The sequence below is a fragment of the Schistocerca gregaria genome, chromosome 3, assembly GCF_023897955.1.
Source record: "Schistocerca gregaria isolate iqSchGreg1 chromosome 3, iqSchGreg1.2, whole genome shotgun sequence".
Classification (NCBI taxonomy): domain Eukaryota; kingdom Metazoa; phylum Arthropoda; class Insecta; order Orthoptera; family Acrididae; genus Schistocerca; species Schistocerca gregaria.
In genome coordinates, this window is record NC_064922.1 from 150,533,864 (window position 1) to 150,558,350 (window position 24,487).

The 24,487-nt window shown below is 43.8% G+C and overlaps 1 protein-coding gene across 1 annotated transcript in view; it reads left to right on the forward strand.

Annotated features, from left to right (window-relative positions):
* The window catches only part of LOC126354285 (UDP-glucosyltransferase 2-like), a 104,269-nt gene that overhangs the window by 16,387 nt on the left and 63,395 nt on the right, over positions 1 to 24,487 (forward strand). Inside the window, exon 2 of the mRNA XM_050003829.1 lies at positions 15,892 to 16,188. The gene's annotated coding sequence lies outside the window, so the exon portion shown is untranslated. The remainder of the gene's footprint in view (positions 1 to 15,891; positions 16,189 to 24,487) is intronic.

Sequence of the window (24,487 nt, forward strand, 5' to 3'; positions counted from 1 at the left end):
ATACCTGTTCAGTGCAGTGCATTGATACAGCTACGGACTCCTATAGAATAGTGTTTTTTATATACACGGCCACACCCATCCCGCGTATAACTCCCTGAAAAACAGCCAGCTAATCTGCATCCTGGTAAGTTGTACCCTGATGTACCAATAATGGCAGAGTCAGTATCTATAAGTAGTTCACTAACTATATGTCAAATACACTGCTAAATCTTTCACTACTTGAATACCTGACCTTCTTTGAAGGTGGTTCCTTTGTTAGAGAGACTTCCTTTAAGTGGGGATGTGTATCAGCTTACTTCAGTCTAAAAGAGGAGCAGCTCTAACACCAAATACTATAGGAATTTTCCCATGAGTGATCCCACCACCGCCCACTACACTGTCATCTATAAGCTTTGCCAACCTGTTGAGGTGCAGGTCATGCCTATTGAAACCCGATCTATTGATAGACTCAACTGGCTGCACTGCAATGTGAGCCATGCCCTCCGCCATCAGTGTCTTCTCAAGACCCATGTTAACACGCCTAACAGCAGCATTAAGATGAGGCCGATCATGACGCTGAAATTTCCAGGTAACCACCTACATCATATTCCCCGCCCCTATCAATACTATTCCCAGCACCACTCACAGTCACTATCAGACCCTGTTTCGTAAAATCCCTACATAACTCCCCTAAGTCAACAGTTACGTGAGCCAACCTAGCATTAGGCTTCACAATGCTGGTGAACTGGTACTCACTCCCCAACACTTCCTGCACTGCTAGCCTACACCAGTACCATGTGAACTAGCTAACAGCAGAACCTTCTTCTTTCTATATGAAACAGCACCTGTCCTAGAGTCCTTAACTAGTGAGGTCTGCTGCACATTTCTTACACCTACAGCTACGAGAGGCTCCTCTCCATTAAACTCTGACAATCGGCTAAGTCTATTGGTGATACGTAAAATACAACTCTCTGAATATGTCCTCCTCCTAGCTGCCTTCTGGCCAAATGCCAGTTCCCATTTCCCAGCGCCCTTCACCCTCCTCGTTCTATCTACACTGCTGGCCATTAAAATTGCTACACCACGAAGTTTACATGCTATAGACGCGAAATTTAACCGACAGGAAGAATATGCTGTGATATGCAAATGATTAGCTTTTCAGAGCATTCACTCATGGTTGGCGCCGGTGGCGACACCTACAACGTGCTGACATGAGGAAAGTTTCCAACCGATTTCTCATACACAAACAGCAGTTGACCGGCGTCTCCTGGTGAAACGTTGTTGTGATGCCTCGTGGAAGGAGGAGAAATGCTTACCATCACGTTTCCGACTTTGATAAAGGTCGGATTGTAGCCTACCGCGATCGCGGTTTATCGTATCGCGACATTGCTGCTCGCGTTGGACGAGATGCAATAACTGTTAGCAGAATATGGAATCGGCGGGTTCAGGAGAGTAATACGGAACTCCGTGCTGGATCCTAACGGCCTCGTATCATTAGCATTCGAGATGACAGGCATCTTATCCGCATGGCTGTATCGGATCCTGCAGCCACGTCTCGATTCCTGAGTCAACAGATGGGGACGTTTGAAAGACAACAACCATCTGCACGAACAGTTCGACTACGTTTGCAGCAGCATGGGCTATCAGCTCGGAGACCATGGCTGCGGTTACCCTTGACGCTGCATCACAGACAGGAGCACCTGCAATGGAGTACTCAACGACGAACCTGGGTGCACAACGGCAAAACGTCATTTTTTCGCATTAATCCAGGTTCTGTTTACAGCATCATGATGGTCGCATCCGCGTTTGGCGAAATCGCGGTGAACTCGCATTGGAAGCGTGTATTCGTCATCGCCATACTGGCGAATCACCAGGCGTGATGATATGGCGTGACATTGGTTACACGTCTCGGTCACCTCTTGTTCGCATTGACGGCATTTTGGACAGTGGACGTTACATTTCAGATGTGTTACGACCCGTGGCTCTACCCTTTATTCGATCCCTGCGAAACCCTACTTTTCAGCAGGATAATGCGCGACCACATGTTGCAGGTCCTGTACGGGCCTTTCTGAATACAGAAAATGTTCGACTGCTGCTCTGGCCAGCACATTATTCAGATCTCTCACCAATTGAAAACGTCTGGTCAATGGTGTCCGAGCAACTGGCTCGTCACAATATGCCAGTCACTGCTCTTGATGAACTGTGGTACCGTTTTGAAACTGCATGGGCAGCTGTACCTGTACACGCCATCCAAGCTCTGTTTGACTCAATGCCCAGGCGTATCAAGGCCGTTATTACGGCCAGAGGTGGTTGTTCTGGGTACTGATTCCTCAGGATCTGTGCATCCAAATTGTGTGAAAATGTAATCACGTGTCAGTTCTAGTATTATATATTTGTCCAATGAATACCCGTTTATCAAGTTGCATTTCTTCTTGGTGTAGCAATTTTAATGGCCAGTAGTGTCTTTACCAGGCCCTTGATAATAATGAGATCCGTACTGGGACCAAGGAGAAAAATAAAGTAAAGCTGAAAGGCATTGCTTTCCTGGCTGTCCTTGAAGAGTCTTGTGTTTTTGCAGGTGGAATTTTGAATTATTCGCTTGTAAAAGTTTATAAACGTAGTCATGGTACTGGATGGTTTACCGTGGCTATTGTTCGTTGTGGAGGTATGGAGACTATTACTGACTTGTAAGACTTGTGGATGAGAGCAGGTTACTGCGGGAACAAAAGATATCCACGTCGCCGACTTACAGAGGAAACTATAGTTCAAAGTTGCAGAGTACATGAGTGTGGAAGCTAAGTGAAAACGCCAATCATGACGTAAAGAGAAACACAATACCATATCATCAGATTTACTGAATATGTGATATTTGACGTACAGAGTACATTCAATGAGTCAAATTCAAAAAACTATGTTTGAAAACAAAACTGAGAAGAGCCTAAAGATGCTCTACAATCCCGCCTTGCCTTCGTCTGTCATATCGTCTTAGTGAAGCGTGGTGACGGAAGTAGCACAAATCTTGGAAAGTACACATTTTGTGTTATTTTTCTGTGGAATACTCTGTTCCTGTTGTACATCAAAGACTGATTGCAAGTACCCCATTTAATAAGACTGTTTAAATAACTCTAGGAACTGTATTAATTCAAGAATTAGAAAACACCTTCAATCATACGCTCACCCCATGCGACTAGTATTCTCAGAGTACTCAGAACGCTCTCATCCGTCCAATCCATCTGGACAAAACACTGTCACATTTGTCTCGGATGGAATACGCTGCACTGATACCGCCAAAAGAAGTGAATATTTTTGTCGACTGTGTTACCTGAAAAGTGAATGTAGCTACTGGTTCTTTCCCTTCCTTGGCTGGTCGGTTGATTTGGGGGAGCGGACCAGACAGCGAGGTCAATGGTCCCATCGGATTAGGGAAGGATGGGGAAGGACGTCGGCCGTGCCCTTTCAAAGGAACCATCCCGGCATTTGCCTGAAGCGATTTAGAAAAATCACGGAAAACCTAAATCAGGATGTCCTCACACGGATTTGTACCGTCGTCCTCGCCAGTGTGCTAACCACTGCACTACCACACTCGGTATCCTTCGGTTAGCACACTGGACTCGCACTCGGGAGGACGACGGTTCAATCCCGCGTGCGGCCATCCTGATTTAGGTTTTCCGTGATTTCCTTAAGTCGCTCGAGGCAAATGCGGGGATGGTTCCTTTGAAAGGGCACCGCTCAGTTGCTTCCCTTCCCTACTCCGATGAGACCGATGACCTCGCTGTTCGGTCTCTTCCCCCCAAACAACCCAACCCCCCCCCCCCCCCCTCCCCTCGGTATCCTTCCTTGTCAATTACGATGTTGTGTAACTAACATACACATTTGGGTGTAACGTCAAAATTATCAGACCATTAATTTCAAAACTTTTGTCAGCAATCGCCGATTACTAGCCAGTATTCAAAATGCAGGTTCAATCACTTGCCCATCTGAGAGAGACACCTCTTGAAAGTAGTTCGCCTTGGTCCCAGTTTTGACATTGGGAATGGTCTCAACAGGTAAATCTTCAATTCAGCTGCTTCGCGCCTAACTACTTGCAGACTGTGTGTTGAATATCACTCAGTGGACGAGCTTCATCGGTCGGCCATAGTCATACGACCATGCGGACGAACTGTTAGTCGGACGACTACGCTTCCAGTGGACGTGCAGGCTACAGGAACGTAGCGTTGGCGTGGTATGCGCAGTCAAATCAAGGACAATAATTAATCGAAACTGTTGCTGTCCTATCTTTCACCGCTTGCCTATCTCCAGGTAAAAAGCTATGTTACCTCAAGTTCTTCTGTCTTCTGACCGTTTCAGTATCGGGTATCGAACGAATAACAGGTGTTGCCGTATCAAATTATAGCACCAGGTTCAAATGGCTCTGAGCACTATGGGACTTAACATCTATGGTCATCAGTCCCCTAGAACTTAGAACTACTTAAACCTAACTAACCTAAGGACAACACACAACACCCAGCCATCACGAGGCAGAGAAAATCCCTGACCCCGCCGGGAATCGAACCCGGGAACTCGGGCGCGGGAAGCGAGAACGCTACCGCACGACCACAAGATGCGGGCTATAGCATAAGGGAAAAGGGGGAAGGTCACAGATACTTAACAGAAAAGCATTACATCAGCGGAATAATTATAAATAACACACAGTAGAAAACGAGATAGCATTTTACAGCGTGGGCCGCCACCAATCCACAATTTCGGATTTCTCTTTTTGTAGCCAGTCCTCCGAAGGAATCAGAAGGTACAAGAGAAAAGCAAGCAAGAATAAATATTCTTCTAGTTCGTTATTATCTGAGATATTGTGGAAGACAGGATACAAAGGGCGAGCAGGGAAACCCTCGTCCTATCAGCTGCGATGACCTGTGTGCAGCCACCCCACAGAGCAAGCTGTGCGATACACTAGCCGTGATTAAGGAAGGTACACGTATAGTCTCGCGGTGCAACAGGATTCCTACCACAGTGATTCTACACACGACTGACTCCATAGCAGTCGAGGCCAGTGCACCTGAAGTAAAGATGGTGGCAACTTCTGCTATAATTTTTTACAGCGGTTTAAGGGCGCCCTAGTGAGTGAGCTCCAGAACTGTTTCTCTCAAAGAGCTGTACCCAAATTAGGCTTAAAAAGATGGGCACTGAGGTTTTATTGTCCCAGGGGAGATACAGTGTGATGTCAGAAGATATCAAACTGCTTGGTATACCTTTCAAATATATTTCGGTTACTAAGCCAACCTTGGCAGGTTCCAAGGCAATGGTGAGAGTGGATGGGTAATTAACCGACTGTTTCAGTGTCAATAAAAGAGCTAAACAAGGTGATGGTCTTTCCACAGTGATTTTCAATTTGACCTTAAAAGCAATTATACGGAAACTGCAAATATCTGAACGCACACGTATAAGGTCTACGCATTTGGCTACATATGCTGATGACATCGTAGTTATTAGGAGACCAAGGACGTCATTGCAGAGAGCAGTGGTGTAACTGAAAGAAGTCGTACAGCTTAGGGGACTGGAAATTAAAAAATCAAAAGCTACATGTATGAACCTCCATAGGACAGGGGGACAATAATCTGGTTAAGTGGTCAGCAGCAGGTTTTAATTTTCAGGATGCAGGATTTTGAATACGTAGGGGATAATATTAATAAAGTATATTCCATGCGCACTGAAATAAAAGCCAGAACTTTATTGGCAATAGGTACTATTACAAATTTAGAAAAACTAATGACGTCCAAGATGATAAACCGACAGCTCAAAATGACTATATTTATGAGTTTATGATTAAGTCAGTGGTTACATATGGATGCGAAGCAAAGACGCTAACCAGCATCGATGAACAAGTCAGAATATATGAATAATATGAAAAATTTATGGGGGGATCCGAAATAATGTTTATACCTGGCCAACAAGGACCAGTTATGAGTTGGATCGTCTCACAGAAGCAGCTGTTACTGTAAGGCTAACTAAAAATAAAAGAACAGCCTGGCCGGGACATGTCTTGAGGATGGACGACGCAAGAACCACAAAAAACATATTCCAACGGAAACCGACAGGAAGAAGATTAGAAGTAAGACCACTTAAGCGATGACTGGACAACGTGGAAGACAACATCAGAGCCCTAGGAATCGGAGGATGGAGAAGGAGAGAAAACTTGGGGGCAGAATATAAGGAAACTGTTAAGAAGACAAAGACCCACGCAGGGTTTTGCAGCCACAAGAATAAGGAGATACAGTGAGGTGGCAACTCGGGAAAGAAACAGTTTCAGGAGAGGTAGCGCTGATCATTCCTGCGGCTGTTTTGTCTGGAGCGTCCGGGGAGACTTCCAAGTGCTTATGTTGGTAATTCTCCGATGATTTCTAGTGGGAACCCTCACCAAAAAAAGTTTTTTCCATGAGGTCGAGGGGGAGATTAGTGTTCAACGAGGTCACTAGAAACGGAGCACAAGCTCGAATTAGGGAAGCATGGAGAAGGAAATCAGCCGTGCCCTTTCGAAGGAACCATCCCGGCATTTGCCTTAAGCGATTTATGGAAATCACGGAAAAACTTAATCAGGATGGCTGTACTCGAACCGTCGTCTTCCCGAATGCGAGTCCAGTGTGCTAACCACTGCACTACCCCACTCGATAGCGTTCTTCCGCGGTAGTGTGTCGGTACTTCCGATTTCAACGCAATGGCTTCATTATTTACCGATTCACGACATCTTGTGACTTCCTTAAATGATGTGTTCAGCAGATATTAAAATTTCTTTAACTCCCACTATGCGATGGTCTTATATCTAAGCGATATATCGAAGGGACCAGCATACAGATATAAATTGACATTTGTATAGAAAAGGATACGTTTATCCGACTTGTCAAATATCGACGAACTGCCCCATTATTGCTGTTGGAATTTTGCCTCCTGTGTGGATCCACAATTGGAAATATTATTAATCTAACAGTTAACCGTGTTTCTTTCTAAGTGCTAGCTGACACAGCCGCTGAGGGCTGTGTATGTGTGGGTGATACGTTGCGCAGAAACCTCAGGTTTACACATTTTTTGCAGTTCATGACTGCCACTGATGGTCGGAGTAGGAGCATTACTCGTGTCAGGAACTTCGTGACAGGAACTTCTACACATGGCTGTAAAGTGTGATGGAAGATGTAATGGCCGGCCGCTTCTAGGCGTTTCAGTCCGGAACCGCGAGACTGCTAAGGTCGCAGGTTCGAATCCTGCCTGGGGCATGGATGTGTGTGATGTCCTTAGGTTAGTTAGGTGTAAGTAATTTTAAGTTTTAGGGGACTGATGTACTAAGATGGTAAGTCCCACAGTGCTCAGAGCCATTTTTTTGTAACCAAAGATGTAATGCTTGCTAAGCTGAAGACATGTGCAGGTGTGATGCAGGATGTAATGCCTGCTAAGCTGAAGAAATGTACAGAGGGCACGTCGCAACAAGTGTCATCCTATTTGGAAGAAATTTATCGCCACGGATATAAATTTGTGCAGAACATGAGCGTCCAAGCTGAAACCAAAATGTATAATTTTTGGTCATAATGATTGCTAGTAACCTTGGTTATTTTACAAATTAAGAAGAAAAAAGAAGGAAATCTTGGTAAGCAGAGATGATACGCAAGACATTTAGTAATTCATTTAAAGAAATACTCAACAAAGAAATCATTATACAAATGATGGGTTAAAGCAACGATATGTGAGCTAACGTCGTACATATACCTTTTAGCACTTTGATTCTACCTTGTTCATATGCAGAACAGGCGAAATACTGTAGATTAGCTAATGTGATTAATTTGAACTCGAGCATAGCTGAAACAGCGACCAGTAGTTATTTTCAGGATGGTGCTGTAGGAACTGGGTAGTACGTAAAGTGCTGGAAAAGTCATGCAACAAATCATAGAACGTCCATACTTCTTCAATGACTACAGGAAACCAGGAAAGTAAATCCAAATAGCAAGACGCTAACTTAAAGAGTCATACCTTACAATGTTTAATTACTGGAGCAGCTAGGACAACACACACTACACCAGACATGCAAGGAATAGTTGATATACAACAGTCTGTGGCGGACTTTAATTATGCGAAGTTGATCGGAGAAATTGCTTGTTATAAGTAATACAAATCTAGGAAAACGTACAATAAAAAAGGAGGTATTGTAAAGATAACAGCTGCCTGATTCACGGAGAGCCGAGATAGCCCAGCGGTGAGCTCGAATTTAAATTTGTTTCAGTCTGTGGCGTCATCCTTTGACTCTCACATGGTATAATCCACCTGGATTTTCAGACAAAGCACGCACTCAACAATAGATCTGTAGCTTCTAAGTGGCTCTAAACACACGTAATTCACCACACACACACACACACACACACACACACACACACACACAAAATCCCTGCATAAAAAAGGGACAGGCAAACTATTCGGCCACAAGTTAAAAAAGAGAGTGAAACACTATGAAAGTTCTCAACCCAACATCTAACATATCATAAAACTGGAAAATTAAATCAGCAGTCTATATCAATATAATAAATAAAACATGGTCTTCTTAGTACGAAACAGAAAATAAAAATCTCATTCAAGCATTTAGACAGTGCCCTGAGACACTCACATTAGATACACCAGCTTCTAACTGCATGGTCTCGTCTGCAGTAAATGATAAATCATCTTGACTGCTCTCGGTCGCTCTATCTCTATTTCTCTCCCGTTATGCGTCAGAGAGGTTCCCGAGCTACAGCTATTGCCAGCCTTGGCTGAATGTTTCCTGATAACTTCCCTGCCCAGCGACAACGTGTGCAAAACACAGAACAAGACACACACCAGTCACTTTCAAACAATTGGTGGGACTACCAAAGATAGCTCAGATGGGATCCCAACTGTGAGGCCTATGCTGCGAAAGGAAAAAAAGAGTGGGAAAACATGCATTCCAAGTCCAGAAAAAGCTAGTTATTTTCCGATTATGTAGATCTTTTCTGTCTTTATCGCGTGTGGGAGCTTATCTGTATCGTGTTACGAAAGCCGTTGACTCGCTAACAGCTGACGCACTTCAGAGGGCTGACCAAGGCACTGGACAACGAAGTGTTCGCATAGTAGGATTTTAAAAATGTGTTCAGTCGCTTAGGGGAAGTTTCTTCAATGAGAACACACGTCGACTCGCCAGTAAAATGTCTTCTTAGAGGAACACGGTATGGAAGGTATGTGTGGGAGGCCCGTGTGTCAAGCACTGAGGCCGAATGATTTTAAACCAAGAGTTCTGACAATGGTGTGAACTGTAATGAATAAAAACAGACTACAGATCATCAGCTTGGACGCTCACTGTGAGCTCAAGATGTTAAAATCTTCACGTCATGAAGAACAAAATATTCGTTTCTGACTGTTAGTTCCACGTGTCAAATGCCTCAGTTTTAGATCCTGTACCATCTATATAATACAGACACAAAATATTTGGCACAAGTCGTACATAGGATTTATCACAAACCTTGTTACGCACTTTTCGAGCCTGTAGTAGGGACTTAGTAGTTAAGGATTTGCATAGAAATATATATCCATTTTTATCTTCCAATGAAAGAAAAAACTTGCTCAAATTAACTGCCATCTTGCACTCCGACATAACGCGGATGAGGTGATGTAACGCGATTTGAGAAACACGAATGATATACCCGATTCCGTCTCCGATAATTCTGTCGTTGACGTGACGTTAACCTTAATCTTTCTGTTCTTTGTCTGAAAGTTACCCTACACTCATACTAAACTAATTACACTTTGTGCTCTGTGGTCATATGTGAGTCCTTAAAGTGGGACTCGTATCATATAAGAAAACTATCTATGAAATAATCCGAGAGCAAAAAGTTTGAGTCGATGTTGTTTTCCTGGTAATATGGAATCGTATTGTCTCGGAATATACGCTTCAGTGTTAAACTTTGTTTGCATAACCTATAAGTGTATAACAAAAATTTTGAAACTTCCTGAATATATCTGACCTATTTCGACGATGCCATATCTTTTTAGTCAAAATTCTGACACAGCTGCTTGATTATTGATACATAATCAGCATTTTTGACTGGAATTAGTTCTGGAAACTATTTGTCTCTAACACAAAGCAGTAGGAATCAAGCAGCTCAATGGCGAACGCATAAAAGAACATCTATTGTGCACATCATATCACTCAAGTTTTCTCTGTCTTGCATAATTTTCTGTGTTAGTCACCAGACGTTTATTTGACACATACAATTGTGCAGAGGACAATAAAAAGATTTGTTGCTACACTGTAGTAATCGGTTAGCAGTAGAACCACTGATAAGAGTGCTGCCAGGAAACATTCCAGTGTTAATAGTCAACAGCTAATTCTACTATGAAGTGTTTCGATATTCAAATCTGTGGAACGCAAGATATAATCATCATCTACACCATACATATTTCATTTAATTTTTTATATAGTTAAGCCTCGTCCATCCATTTGCCTACTACCCACTCCCCCTCCCACGCCCCCATTCTCTATTTCTGTGGGATCTGGTAGCAATATTTCAGAATTAGCTTTCTCCTCCATGCTTACATAAATAAGTGTAATTAATGCTGTTCTTCGCAAAACGGAATATTTGTCTGACACAAATATAAATTCCTGAAAATTTTAATATGAACGGCTTTGTTTTTAATTTTACTGGGATACGCACATGAATTGGAACTTTGATCCGTCGAGTAGATAAATTGTAAAAATGAAGGCAGCGAGTGAACATCTGAAGAGTCTGTTCGTACCGTTGCCATGTGTGTTGTTTCCTACGGCAGGAGTCTAGTGACGATGTTATTATGACTGGTCATTGCTGGTGCAGCCACGATATGACGAGGGAAGCACGGGAGTCGTTACTCACTGCAACCAACTGCAAATTTTTATATTTTTCTTTTTGACGCTTAGAAGGATGCATAATACTGTGGACGTACCTTGATCAGATCTAGTGGTACAATTGAAAGAGCATTTTTTTATAGCTATGAAATGAACTACGTTTGCTGCTACTTGAGTGACTGATAATCTGCAGACGACGACAAATCTTTCATAGTGGTAGAAGTTGGGCGTGAAACCATGAGAGCCTATCTCCTGCCTGTATGTAGTCCGCGAAACTGCCAATGAGTTCCAAGTGACTGCCGTGAGATTCACAGTACTCTTTGTTCCTCAGCTCGCGTTTATGATGCAGAATATTTTCCCGACCTTAAATAATCAATTTGTGCTACTTGTCCGTAAGATTTCAGTCGTCTTTTCCGTGGAATGGAATTAAATTGGCCGGCTAGGGTATCGAGTTCCTTTAAAAATGGGAAAAAAATGCAAATCCTTTTTAGACCCTGAGTTCAAATTGTATGCTCAATACGTCGTTCTTTTACTCTATGACACTAATACTGATGATTAATCATATATAAACTGCGTAAAGTATGTCTGGGGAACAGCTTTCCGGTAACGGCGAAATTACTCTTTTTTGGACAAAAATTTCATGTCATAAATATCCACATAATTGTGTAGGTACTACGAAATTTTTGATGACGAATTTCATTGGCCTCTCTGCTATTTGCTAATGCTCTCGGCAGTTTTATTTACATTTAGAGGTCAGCTATTATAGCACTGTCATGAAGTTCGTCAGAGGTCACACAGAGACGGAGCACAAGCTCCGGTTACAGAAGAGTGAAGAGGGAAATCAGCTGGACCCTTTCAAAAGAACCATCCCATTATTTGATGTGACTGCACCTGGGCTCTTCAGTAGTTGTGTACTCACCTGATGATGGCCGGACGTCTCTGGGCCGAAATGTCGTGGCAGAATGTCGACGGGATCCGGCTGCATACCCGGAAATTATTAGAAGATACCATTATTTGTCTGTCGTTTAGGGAAATCCGGGGAAGCTTAAATGCAGATGGCCGCAAAGAGATTTGAACACTCGTCCTTCAGCGTATGAGTCCTATGGATTAAGCACTGCGGTTACTCGCTTGACTCTTGCGCACGCACGCTCGTGTGTGTGTGTGTGTGTGTGTGTGTGTGTGTGTGTGTGTGCGTGCGTCTTTGTACCTATGTTCCATGTTTCCTCCTAAACTACTCAACCGATTTCAAACTGGCACATATTCCTTACTGTCTTGGGGTGAGAAACACCTACCTATTATAGTTCAGGAGATATGACATCATAAACAATAGGACGCGTGACAAACTGCCGCGTCATGCATGACGTTTAAATATATCGCTTCTTCGCTACTACCTCTATTCGCAATGTATTCCGTAGACAGTATACACATATTCCGCTGAATGTACCTACACAAAAGCGTACCTGAAGTTTCAATAAATTTATTCATTACTACTAACAAGGAGAGGGCACGTGCCGGGTTGCAGCTATTTGGCTTAGACTGAATGAGCAGAAGCAGGTACATATATGACCCTTGAAATTCCTAAAATATTTCGTCTGAGTGGGCCGTAGGAAAAGAGAAAACCCTCTCGAAAGATTTTTGATTACATTATGAGCGATGTTTGAATAACAACTGCGCAGTTACTGGCCCGGAGCAATCTGTAAGCGTACAGAGCGCCAATTTGGTGGCTCGAATTCGATTCCTCGTGCTACCCATTTTTTTTATTCATTGTATTTTATTTCTCGCAGTGTTAAACTATAAATTATAAAATTTAAATACAGTTTAACAACTCAATTTATATGCGTAAAATTAATATATACAGTATGCAATCAGTTATGACTTCTTCACTTTGAATAACGAATATAGTTAAACAGTTAATTTTCATAACTGGTGGAAATTTTGAATGAAAGTAATATTTTCGAAAATTCTAACAAGGAACCATCCCATTTATACTTATTGGAGGTAGTTACATTACATTTTCTTAGGTGATAATCATCAAGGAACCATTTAATACTTAAATATTGTTCACACCATGCACATTTTATGGATGCATTTTCTGAGCGAGAACTTTTGTTCCAAAATATTCTGCAGTGGAAAGCATACTTCATTTACATTTTTAAATGAGACTCTCTCCTCTGTCCGTTTTGATGCATATCAAGCATATCGAATCATCGAGGTGAAAACAGCAGCACTCAGTTGGCGCTGCACTATCGAGTGTATTTTAATTGCATCTCCCCTTGACGATAATTCTCGTTGTTGTTGTAGCAAAGCAGGGGCACTTTATAACATTTTAATTAGATTTTTGACTTGGCGATAGAAACACGTATCACAACTTTGAGCAGGAAAACTACATTTGGGCGGAATGATCTTCACAGTACACGTTACTTCGCCTTCCCCATTCCTGAATGTCTCATCATACACTGACAAATTAGCTTGACTATCCCACGAATGCAACAAAAATGGTTCAAATGGCTCTTAGCACTATTGGACTTAACATCTGAAGTCATCAGTCCCCTGATCTTAGAACTACTTAAACCTACCTAACCTAAGGACATCACACACATCCATGCCCGAGGCAGGATTCGAACCTGCGACCGGAGCGGTCGCGCGGATCCAGACTGAAGCGCCTAGACGTGCTCGGCCACATCGGCCGGCGAATGCAACAACAGAAGAAATTTATTATTAGCAACGTATGGTTTTAACGTTGTTTCCAAATATTTTGCACAAAGCTATTTTGTTAGTTTTCCTGACTTGAAGCAAGTAACGACGATATTATTACATTCTTCCTCCAATTTTTTCACGATACCAGCAAATCGAAGACCAAATTTACTTTCAGAGTTTTGCATACATAAAACTCCAAGGAGTACGAGTTTCCCTGAAGCTGTCAAACCGTATTTTGCTGCGTAAGACTGGTTGGTTTTTTCACCTAAATGGTCTTTGTAACTAGGTGTCCTGTTTCACGTTGATTTGTACTGGCATCCAGTCGGGTCAGTGTTAATTAAATAATCCAGGCTAAAGTTTGGAACTGCTTGTCTCGTTTTTACATCAAACTTCTCTGCTGCTTCCACCGTTTCTTCCAAACTTGAAACATCATTTTTGCTGACGAATTTGGTGGTTTTTGACTGTCTTATTGAACGCTTGTGTTTGAAGGCTGTTACCCAGGTATCACTAGCAATAAAGTGAAATTTTCTAATAAATATGGGAATGGGACTACCATTGCTCATTGTTGTAATGTTCTCGTCGTCACTTGTTCATAATAGCCTCGTGCGTCCTGAAATATTTCCCCCATTTCTTAGTTGATGAATTATATTTTGTCTGCTACTTCCACCGTTTCTTCCAAACTTGAAACATCATTTTTGCCCACGAATTTGCTGGTTTTTCGCTCTCTTATTGAATGCTTGTGTTTAAAGGCTGATACCCAGGAGTCAGTAGCAGAAAACTGAAATTTTTCTAATAAATATGGGAATTGCTTGGTTTCCACTTCACAATACAATAAGTTTTTATGAAAAATCATCGCAGACACTTGGTAAAATACTGCTCACAACTTACTGTAGAGGCCATTGGAGTAACTCGGAAAACAGTTGAAATCAGAAATCACCAGAAATGAATTACTTAAAAACAATTCGTGTTTAACTATATTCATTATTCAAATGAATGTAATCGTAAATAATTGTAATTTGTGTCTCGGTGGAACGACAAGCGCCGGGACGACGAACAGGAACGGAGGAGCAGAGAGGGCTGTGAGACGACGTCAGCCAACAGCACGCTGACTGGGACAGCACCACGACTGGAGCGACATCTATACGAAGAGAATAGGAGGGTCGCGCCGCGTAGCCTCGGCCGCATTGGCAGACTAGCCGTCGTACGAACGCTACAGCATTGACGTGTGAACTGAATTGTTTTGCTTCTATTGAAATTGTATACACCGAAGGACATTGATTGTTTGCATGTCGCCATTTGCTTGCGGCAGCTCTTTTGTAAATAAGCAAGGTTAAGAACTGTCAATTTAACTTACTGGAATGAACTGCATGAACATGGTTTGCTTGAGCAGTTGTCAAGCGATCCTAGAAAACAACTTACTAGGCACCTGATATAAGACGACTGGGCAGGGTACTATAATTTGTATACATTAATTATACATGCTTCAAATGAACTGTTAAACCAAATTTCAATTTTATAATAGATAGTTTAACACAGCAAGAAATAAAATACAACGAGTATAAAAGTGAGTAGCAGTATCAATCGAACTCGAACCATCCTACCGACTGCGCAACGGCACTAACTGCGCAATCGTTATTCAAACATCCTCACAACGTAATAAAAAAAGAAAAAAGAAAAAGTCGAGCGGTGTAGCGTAGTTGTTAGCACATTCGACTCGCATTCGGGAGAACGACTATTTAAAGCCGCAGGGTTTCGTTTCTAACAGAGAACCAGCAAAATGAATTCCCAGGCAGCTAGTTATCTATAAATGTATAAATAAAGAAAAATCTCACATTCCATGAGACTCTGCGCGAAGTTGTGGAATTTAAACAGGGATGTGTTGTAAAGTCTGATGATCTGGACTTAAAACAGAGATACGATGCAAAGCCTAGTGTTTAGGAACTTCACGACGCCACCAGCTCTGCTTGTCTTGACAGGCAAAATCAAGCGATGAAATGTTTTTCCACCACCAGGTGTCGAACCAGTTAACTCATCGTCTATGAGGAAGACAGCAACGACAGTTACGGATGTGCTTGAAAAAATTTGATTTACAACACAGACTTGCGTTGTGCTATAACAAAGTTTGACGTGCTCCATGTCCACTATACTCTCCTACTCTTTGTGTTTGTTCTCATTACTGCAACTGTGACTTGCTTAATATGGATGAGAACATTCCCAGAAGTACTAACGTTCCTCTTGCCGACTATTTCTCAATTCAGGCATCTGAAGTACGTGATCCACTGTTGCGAATCATCTCTTGACCTCATGAATCTCCTTTTTAGTTGCAGTCTTGTTAATTGCTTTAAAACAGGCAGGTGGGTCAAATATAGCGTATTAAGTCACCGACGGCAGGGCAGATATTGCTGTGAAGAGCGACATCGCACAGTGGCGTAATGCGGCACCTGCCAAGGCCACTACAGCGCTGAGAGGATTCCACCGCACAGCGTCTGATAAAACAGCGGTCAGTGCCGCTCCGATCTGCGAAGCAGACATTGCTCGAGAGTTGGGCAGCAGCATCAGCAGTAACAGCAACATCACAGCGCCACACGCGTGCGTGCCGTCTGGACTGGTGTGTTTGGTTCAAGACAGCTCTCCAAGCTAGTCTATAAACAGTAAGTCTGTGCATAATTCCTACAACCTACATTCACTTGAACTAGCCTCTACAATTTTTATCCCTTTACTCCCCAAATTTGTTTAACCAGTTTTTTTATTTTTATTTTTTATTTATTTTGGAGGCTGTCTTATCCACGTGTCCCGTCTCTCGTTCGTGTTGCGATACAAACCTATTGTCTCTACAGTTGAATTAAGCATGTTTTCCTTGGTTCCGATCTACCCTATAACTCTACTATTTTTTTTCCCGTCTCTGAATGTACTTGTTAGACAAGGGGCGTTCAATAAGTGAGTAGCACTTATTTTCTGGAAATAGGTTGGTTTTATTCAGGAATGCAATACACCATACTGTTACACTACTGGCCATTAAAATTGCTACACCAAGAAGAAATGCAGATCATAAACCGGTATTCATTGGACAAATATATTACACTAGAACTGACACGTGATTACATTTTCACGCAATTTCGGTGCATAGATCCTGAGAAATCAGTACCCAGAACAACCACCTCTGGCCGTAATAACGGCCTTGATACGCCTGGGCATTGAGTCAAACAGAGCTAGGATGGCGTGTACAGGTACAACTGCCCATGCAGTTTCAAAACGGTACCACAGTTCATCAAGAGTAGTAACTGGCGTATCGTGACGAGCCAGTTGCTCAGCGCTATGTGACTTAACAGCTATGGTCATCAGTCCCCTAGAACTTAGAACTACTTAAACCTAACTAACCTAAGGACATCACACACATCCATGCAGGAGGCAGGATTCGAACCTACGACCGTAGCAGTCGCACGGTTCCGAACTACACGCCTAGAACCGCGAGACCACCGCAGCCGGCAATACACGCTTCCAATGAGTTTTTACCGCGATGTCGCCAAACGCGGATGTGACCATCATGATGCTGCAAACAGAACCTGGATTCATCCGAAAACAATGACGTTTTGCCATTCGTGCACCGAGGTTCGTCGTTGAGTACTCCATCGCAGGCGCTCCTATCTGTGATGCAGCGTCAAGGGTAACCGCAGCCATGGTCTCCGAGCTAATAGTCCCCGCTGCTGCAAAGGTCGTCGAACTGTTCGTGCACACGGTTGTTGTCTTTCAAACGTCCCCATCTGTTGACTCAGGGATCGAGACGTGGCTGCACGATCCGTTACAGCCATGCGGATGAGATGCCTGTCATCTCGACTGTTAGTGATACGAGGCCATCGGTATCCAGCACGGCGTTCCGTATTACCCTCCTGAACCCAGCGATTCCATATTCTGCTAACAGTCATTGAATCTCGACCAAAGCTAGCATCAATGTCGCTATACGATAAACCGCAAACGCGATAGGCTACAAACCAAGCTTTATCAAAGTTGGAAACGTAATGGTACGCATTTCTCCTCCTTACACGAGGTATCACAACAACGTTTCACCAGGCAACGCCGGTCAATTGCTGTTTGTGTATGAGAAATGGGTTGGAAACTTTCCTCACGTCAGCACTTTGCAGGTGTCGCCACCGGCGCCAACGTGTGTAAATGCTGTGAAAAGCTAATCATTTGCATATCACAGCATTTTCTTCCTGTCGGTTAAATTTCGCGTCTGTAGCACGTCATCTTCGTGGTGTAGCAATTTTAACGGCCAGTAGTGTACCTACTCTTTCGGCTACAAAACACCATTTCTCAGCATAACCTCTGTTCTATGCGGCGGCCTTACTCCATCTAAATGGGAGATCCGATATGACCGCATGGTTCCACTGTATTGGCCGACGTCAGAGGCAACTTATTGCTGCAGCAATAACCTCTACATCATCCAACACTGCTTCACGAGGGGCGCATCCTTCATTCGGCCAAATAGATGGAAGTCGGAAGGTGCGAGATGCGGACTGCAGGGTGAATGAGGAAGAACCGTCAACTGAACTTTTGGGAGCTCTTCTCGGGTGCGCAGATTTGCGTGAGGTCTTGTCATGAAGAAGGGGAAGTTGTTTACATTTTTGTGGCGAAGAACAAGCTGAAGACGTTTCTTCAGTGTTCTGAGGGTAGCACAATACACTTCCGCGTTGATCGTTGCACCATAATGGTGGACATCAAACAGAAGAACCAATTCACGTGCCCAGCAGGCCGTCGCTATGACTTTACCGGGTGAGGGCGCGGCTTTGAACTTTTCCTTCGGAGACGAGGTGGTGTGGCACCACTCAGTAGACTGCCGTTTTGTTTCCGGTTCGAAGTGATGAATCCATGTTTCATCACCTGTGACGATTTTTGACAAAAATATGTCACGATCGATCTCTTAACGCGCCAAGAAATTCCACACAGATGGTCCTTCTTTCTTCCTTACTGTCTTCTGTTAGACGGCGATGAACCCAATGTGCACACATCTGTCAGTACCTCAACTGGTGGAGGAGTGTCAGTAGTACCAACAGACACACCCAGTTGTGCAGTGGGGTGCTTGACAGTGATTCGTCTCTCACTGGAATGAGAGTGTCCGCACGTTCCAACTCCGTGGGAGTCTCAGCTTTATGCGTCCGCCTCGTACGCGGGAGGTCGGACAGATTTGCACGATCTTATTGCGATGATTACACACGCCTCTCCCAACGACTCACCGTGCTTTTGTTCAGTGTCCGACCTTCGTAGACATTCTGCAAGCTCCCTTCAATATCTGAGAAGCTCTGGTCCGCCACCAAAAGAAACTCAATAACAACTCTCTGTTTGGAACGCATCTCCTTTACAGACGCCAATTTGAAGTCATCATATGACGCCACCACCAGTCGAAATTTCATGAAACTATAGGAGCTGAAGCGGTAATACTCCACGACATCTCGCAATAAATTCCGCATTTTTTCAACCGAAACTCGCCGTAGAAAAAAATGTTACATTACTTACCGAATACCCCTCGACATCTAAAATTCTGAAGCAAAGCTATCTCTAACTAGCCTCTAGTGAAAACGTTTTTTTTTTCTGGAAACTGATTCTACGCACATTTGCATACAAAGCTCCTGATGGAACTATTCTCCGAGAAAGGTATCTAAGGCATCTATGATTCATGCCCCGATGTGTAGCGACTTGCTTTTTAATCCGTGAGTTCTCCACATTATACTGAATTCTCGAAATAAAAATTAACGAACTGTTGTTTAATCGTAACCATTTCAGGACTCTCAGTTAATTAGCTTCGGTTGTAAAATTCATTTCAGTCAAGTGTGTCGTTCTCGAAGTAGCAAGTAGCAAAAAAAGTTATTTCATTTCGTGAAAAATTGTAAGTAATTGTTTCTCTAGTGTGAAGAGGAGGGACAAATACCTCTCATGCAATAGCTGAAAAGGCGTCCGAATCAGATTAATTGTCTGAGCCTAGGATTGACTGTTCAGTTTGTAAGACAGCACACCATATTGTGACAGACGTGGTTGTGTTTATGGGCAGTGTCAGACCCAGAATTTTCGAATCTGACGTTGATAAGAAGAAAAAAAAAGGGGGGGGGGTGTTCGTGCAGACATAATCGAAATACAATATACATCGTTTAGGAAAATCAGCGTCCCTATTTTCATTTGTCTTATGCTAGAGATTGCGACAAATGATTTACTAACAGAAATACTCAACATAAATGTACAATCTGAAAGGATGAAATATGAAGAATTCAAGAGACATTATGAAAAATAACCTATTTGTAGAAGTCAAGTGTTTGTCAAACGTCCGTTGCGGCATGTCAAACAAAAGTCAGCATCATCAACATCTACGTAAATGCAAGGAAACGTCCCACTATGATTACAGAGTTTACCTTCTTCTTTGCCTAGTGATTACAGAAGCTTCAAGCAGCAAACAATAATGCTGAAACGTCACCTACATACATTCTAAGACAAAAAGAGGCACACTGCGAAAGGTTACACAAACTGATCACAAACTGATATTCATACAGGTATCGACGAGAAATGAAAAACTTCAAACATTGGGACTAATGGATGAGTGTGTGACGCTGCGCCACAATTGCACCGCTCAGCTGGCAAAGACATGTTGATACCAGGCACAAAGTCTTTCAGAATTTCATTCCGTGTACTCAGCTAGACAGTAACTACGCCTTGCAGACAAAACCGTGACAACATACACTGATGTTAGCATTTAAGATGAGATGTATAGTTGGGTTCCAAGAAGACATTTGGAGTGATCGGCGAATCGATCGACATTTGAATAGGAGCCATGCCACTATATGACGATGTTGGCAGAAATGGGTAAACCATGGCCGAACATAGCGCCATGAAGAAAGCAGTCAACCTAAAGAGACAAAAGAACGTGAGGACAGAAGAATGGTCAAACAATGGCTGCATGGCCTCATCATACGAGAAACGTACCTTTCTTTCTTCAGTCTCTACTCAAGACACGGTGATCTCCAGAGCAGTTTACACACATCGCAGGAGATAAGCAACCAACTGCTTCACGGACGGCTTTAGCACTTTTACCACAAGTGGTTTCTATTTTACATCTGACAGGGATATACGCAAAGCACTGGCACTTAAAACAGCTCACTGTTTTGGGGAAATAAGGGCATTCTGAAAGGGAAAGGGAACATAGCTTGATATGGTCGGGAAATTTTGTGCTGTTGAAAGCAAAGGAATCCGATTTCACTGGATCGCCATCCACCCTTTTCACTTTGTTTTGCACGTCAACAATGCCTTCTTGGGTTCTCCCATTTTTCAGTTCTCTTCTAGGAATGTCAACGAGATCCCTGCAAGTCACAATACCTTTGTGTAGGTCAAGGTGTCGTGCAATTTTGTCTCTAATGCATACTCTCCAAGGCAGCCAGCTTCTTGGAGGTTAGCTGCTTGCTTGGAATTACAAGGTCCCATCAACAGGTTCTCGTTGCAGAAGTGCTTAACTTACTTTAAAGAGCCACAGGTTCCTTCTAAACCCTTTTGGATATGGAAGGACGAAACCTTCTCAAAACTACACTCTCTCCACTTGACTGTTAAAGACACATTATGACCAGCAGCAAATATTCTGTTACTGTAAATACCATAACTCTGAATATGTCCAGAATCAGGAGGATTGGCTGCACAAGCCCTCTTGTTTGATAGGGTGTTGGTATCTAGCACTGGCCCACACTCTCCACTGGGAGGAAGAAGAGAACATTTCGAAGGATGCATCCCAGTCCTGTGAGCAGCTATGTAAATAAAAGCCCACCTAGACAGAACTCCGTGTGTGTAGGTAAGCCCTACAACTGAGGTGCGTCAAGTTCATCAGAGGTTTCCTACTGTTCGATCTCTACAGCCATGCATCTTATCAGCGCACAGCAGATCTTGAGACTGAGGTGTTCTTATAGAGATTTTACCATACTCGCGATCGTAGCAATCAAGCCGAGACCCCCATTCACTATGACATACAACACTCCACAGCTGCGCCACATGGTGGTCGCTCAAGCATGCCCAAAGCTTATGGTGACAGAGGACTGGTGGCCTTTACCAGTCCCCAGCTCAGGAACCTGGGGATCGCCAGGCCCATACCCAGTAAACGAATGCTGAGCCTCTGAGAGCACGACAGTGCATGAGAACCGAGCAATCGTCAGAGAGGTACTAATAGCCCCGGATCATCATTATTAACAATTCGAAGAGCAACTGATGTTTCAGTGATCACAAGTACCATTAATAGGGACTCACAGAAAGGGGACTGACCTCATGGAGCACCTTGCGCCGGCTACCATTTTCCTCTGTATACCGGCAATCCCGCTTGGTTTGGAATCTTATTGACTGGAGCAGAATAGTCTTCTGTGATGAGGCTCGAGGCGCAATTAAGGAGTGCAGGAAAAGATCATGGCAAACATTGCCGGACTCCATAAAACGTTCTACTTGTTGTGCAAAAATATGGCAAGCCCTCCAGAGGATTTTCAGCAAACACAGTTGTTTACCAGTAGCACCAGTGATGAAACTGTGGTGTCTCCAGACCACGTCCAGAGACATTGCTCAGATTGTGACACAGCGTTTTGCAGCGACTACTACCGATGCGAGCCTGGATCCAGCGTTCCGCCGCTACCATGCTACTGCGGAGAGCGGCAATTTTTGACCTCAGAATTCTGAGTCTCACAACTGCTCTTCCTCCATGTGGGAGCGGGGATAGGCACTGTCTGAGACTCATGATACTGCACACAGTGACGATAAAATCCGTACTGCAAGCTTCGACAGTTGCCAACGGCGTCAAAGGAAATCCTCCTCGAATCTTTGAATCTGATATGGCAGACAGGTAACTTTCCAATCTTGTGGAGCGAGGCAATTCTGATACCTCTCCTCAAGCCAGAAAAGGACCACACAAGTCCCAGAAGTCACTAGAGCGTCAACGTAATGAGCACTATAGGAAAGATATTGGAGTGTCATCTGTTCTACTCCTTAGCCGCTCTCAATGTGGACTCCTGAGATTTTGGGCCACTGTCGACAAACTGGCCCTACAAGAAGCTGCTGTTTAGCAGACTTTCGTAGGTAAACATCACTTAATCGTGTTATTCTCTGATATCAGTAACATGTACGACTCTACTTGGAGAGACCGTATTCTCGAGCTACTCCATCAATGGGGCTTTTGTGGCATCTGCCCACCTTCATACGATCTCCCTTGGGGCAGTGTTTTAAGTGGTACCCTCTTTCCATAGCTATCACATCTACAGTATGGAGTCCTGTATAGAGCTGCTTGTTTGTGGACGATTTTGCTGTTTTCTGTTTCTCCTTCAGTGTTGCAACAGCGACCAATCAGTGGCAACTTACAGTGCAGAGGCTAGAGGAATAGGCTTCAATGATGGATTCTGCCTTCTGTAGAGATGTGTATATATACTTGTATTAATCATTCTCGTCGTATTTTTAATTTACCCCACTTGTGTATGGGGTACACCATTCTACATTTTAAAGACTCAGTGAGGTTTCTGGGACTCGTTTTTGACTCCAAACTGTCGTTGTTAGCACACATGAGAGACCCAAAAGTCAGAACCCAGGAGGCACTAAATACTGTATATAAACTGCCTTAGCCAGAAGTCTTAGGGAGCAGACAGGACGCGTCTCCTCCAGCTTTATAGGGATTTTGTACGTTTATGGCTGGACTAGGGCCGCATAGTGTATGGGTATCTTACCTGAAGATTAAGGACACTATCCACCATTAGGGGATTAAGCTAGCCATAGCTGGCCCTATGCCTAACCTCTGCGCTGACGCTGCAGAACAGGCACTCACCATCCGGCGGAAGCTACGCATGGGGCATCAGGCATGGAAGTTCCTCACACCTCTGACTTCGCCTTCATGTCATACTGCTTCTCGTCTACATTGGGAACGACTTTTCTCCAATCCTCCGCGAGCAAGAATGCTCTTTGAAATATGCGTGCAGAGTCACTTGGCGTGGAGCATTTACAGCCCCAAATCCAGGGGTTTAACTGCCTGCCACCATTGATATTGCAGAGTACCTGAGAAAATTTGGAAATTTGTGGTAAGTTCCTATGGGACCAAACTGCTGAGGTCATCGGTCCCTAGGCTTACACACTACCATATCTAACTTAAACTAACTTACGGTAAGGGCAACACTCACACCTTTGCTCGACGGAGAACTCGACGGGGCGAGCCGCGCGAAGTGTGGCAAGGTCCCTCAGACTGTGCGGTTACCCCGCGCGGCTGGCCCTGGGTAATTTCAGATTTACTGCAGTACCGGAGGGATTCCACTCCTGCAGATGTCTTTAATACTTTATTTTCTGCCATTTTAAGTGAGCATATCAACTGTATAGTTGGTTGCTATGTTGTTTTCCCTGAAAGAGTCCTCAAGATCCAATTGCCTCGAGACTTAACTGTATTTGACGCTGAACTACATGCCTTGTTGCGGGGGCACTGGAGCAGACGAGACATTCTTGATTGCTAAATTCATTTTCTGTGCCGGTTCTTCGAGTGCACTTCACTCTGCACCCAGCAGATAAAGTAGTTCAGAATATCTAGGATGCCCTTCTGCAACTGCTCTTAGGGAAGGCGATATCTTTCTGCTGGGTAACAGGGAAGGCGATGTCTTTCTGCTGGGTAACAGGGCACATGGGTATTGTGGTGAGCGAAAGGGCAGATGTAGCAGCCAAGCATGTGTGCCGTTACTAAGTTCAGTGTGCCATCTCCCTGTGTGCTCTCGCCTCGCCGTTAACATACAGCGTCATGCGTCGATGCCAGGATGATGGCTAGAAGTGACAGACAGTAAGCTCGGTCTAGTAAAGCGCACAATGCGGACGTGGCGTACCTCCCTCCAGCCACGTCGACGGGGCGAGGTCCTCCTTACTCGTCTGCGGACGGGCCACAGCCCTATGAGGCGTAGTTTCTTGCTCCGGCGTACAGACCAC